Source organism: Uranotaenia lowii, unplaced genomic scaffold, assembly GCF_029784155.1.
Source record: "Uranotaenia lowii strain MFRU-FL unplaced genomic scaffold, ASM2978415v1 HiC_scaffold_1230, whole genome shotgun sequence".
Classification (NCBI taxonomy): Eukaryota; Metazoa; Arthropoda; class Insecta; order Diptera; family Culicidae; genus Uranotaenia; species Uranotaenia lowii.
Window position 1 is genome coordinate 1 of NW_026597223.1, and position 2,282 is coordinate 2,282.

A 2,282-nucleotide genomic window follows, 5' to 3' on the forward strand; every position below is an offset into this window, starting at 1 on the left:
AATTTTTAGTGCGCATATCAAACAAATCATCCTTTAAAATTACAGGCCTGTGATTTTTTTTAAATAATTTATATGCCTCGATTTTTTTTCCCTTAATTTATCAGAAACTTTTAAATAACTAGACATTCTATTTGACTTTTCTATATTTTATTATCCATGTTAAATTTTTTCCTATGTATGTAAATGAATCAGCAATATTCTTTTAATAAATTTTGAAATTTGGAAACACAATCCTAAGCGCTTTCTGCTGACAATCCTTGTAGCCTACAAACACGATTTTTTTCATCGACTTCTTGTTAATCCGGAGACGACAGCCTTGTGATCCGGAGTGCCAACGCGAAACACTTTCCGAAGCTGTCATCTTGGTTGGAGATGATCAATTAGGACAGCTGCTGAAAAAAAAAGAAAATAAAGACCGGATATTAAATGTTGATGCTTCATCGCTTATTTTGTTTCAAATTGTATTCATAGTAATAAAGCAAATCGTGCACGATATAATGGCAAAAATCTATTCGTATTATTGAGCAGCTTAAGTAAAAAAAACTCACCTGAAAAGCAATCCGATACTGCACCAATTTCTAAAACGAGCTTAGATTCTAGCCTCCGGTACACCAGTTGCGAGGCAGAACTCCAGTACCGGAGAAATTGCTTCAATTTTACATGTGAATACTCATCGTTAAATGCTTCTTCCTCGCTGTCTCCGCGGATACCAATGAACAGAAACCGGGCATATGTGACCGGTGCTGCTGCTAATAGAATGAACGAACGAGGTAGATCGGTAGAGTCAGTTTTCTGTGAATTACAAAACTTTAAAAAAAAAACTTACCCTAAGAACAGCATTCAGTTCGTACATGGCAACCTGTTTCATCCGGTCGACCCGGACCCGGAGTCTTGAGACAATAACAGCTGGGTGGTTTTAACATGGAACCGCTTCTCAATCTGCGGAGATGATGCACTGCTTTGAGGCGGCTGCTAATCGAAAAATTGTTGTCTTCCAAATCCGGGTCTTGTGATCGTCACGCAAGAATAATAAAAACTTTCTATCACAATGACCACCACGACGTTGTTCGAGTATTTTGTTTCTAGCGGAATTGCTGCTGATGCTGATACAGATCAAAACAAAACCGAATCGAAAAAAACCAGCCGCCACCGTCGCGCACATTCTGACGTTTCTCTTTTGTTGCTTAACTGTGATGCCAGACGAACGGAAATTTCCTTATGTTCAACTGAAAATTATTGTGCGACACGTATTACACAACACGTAATATTTTTTCGACCTGTAAAATTACGGCAAATGTCATGCTCCTTTTTGTTACAGGACATTTGCTGTAATATTTAAGGGTTTTCTCTTATTTTTTAAATAAATTCGCACGAAACTACATGTTTTTTTAGTTACGGGCCGTTTCTTTTTACAGGCCATCGTTTTAAATGACACGTGATAGTCAATATTTTTTTCTGTGTAGTTTTTGTACACATATTTGATGTAATATTTGAATAAATCAGTATTCTGTTTAATAGGCGCATATAGCCCGCTCCTCCCCTACTGAAAGTACTGGAGTTACATTTTCAACGCTTGCTCATTCGCTCTTTATGCCTCTGAGAATTTACCACATTGCCCATAAAAAACATTATTATATTTTTATGACAAAAAAGTATTGAAATTAAACATATTCATTCAAATTGAAAACATTTTAAAAAGTTACGTAATATAGAGGCAAAAGTTGCTTTATATTGGGTTACGTTATATCGAGGTTGCTTTAAAAAGAAGTTGCTTAATATCGAGGTATTACTGTATTACAGCATCCTTTTTTCGGATCTGCTTATCCGGTTCCTATTGAAACTCCAAAAATATCAACAAGCTCGGAACAAATTTCGATTAATCTAACGCAACAGAATAAAAAAGAGCGACTTAAGTTAACCCATGATTCCCTTAATCAGTAAGAAGGTTCTGCCGCAAGTGCAACAGCACCGTTGCAACAACACTTTCAGCCAGCGCAGGTGAGTCTTTTGACGAGGGGAATCTACTAATATTACTGCTACCGGATTATTTTATTTTAGCTTCTCGAAATTCGTAAAATCCTGTCAGCGGGCAGCAGACTGGTGCAACTAAAGTACTAGCAATAAAATTAGGGCTAGGGGTCTCCGAAAGCTTTCTTCATGGTATCACTTACCCAGGATGTGCAGGCTGCACAATATGCGGTGGTGGCCATCTTCCATGGCAGTTGCTTCATACTGCCCCCGATATGCCAGGTTAGTTTTCTAAAAAATTCCATCCACGATCT

General features: G+C 37.6%; 1 long non-coding RNA gene across 1 annotated transcript; it reads right to left on the reverse strand.

The window, feature by feature from the left end:
* Positions 1-164: 164 nt before the first annotated feature.
* LOC129759222 (uncharacterized) lies at positions 165-1,099 on the reverse strand. The gene is made up of 3 exons (XR_008740142.1): positions 827-1,099; positions 549-749; positions 165-389 (listed from the first exon to the last, which is right to left on the reverse strand). It is a non-coding gene; the product is annotated as an uncharacterized LOC129759222 (long non-coding RNA).
* Between the last annotated feature and the right edge of the window lie 1,183 nt (positions 1,100-2,282).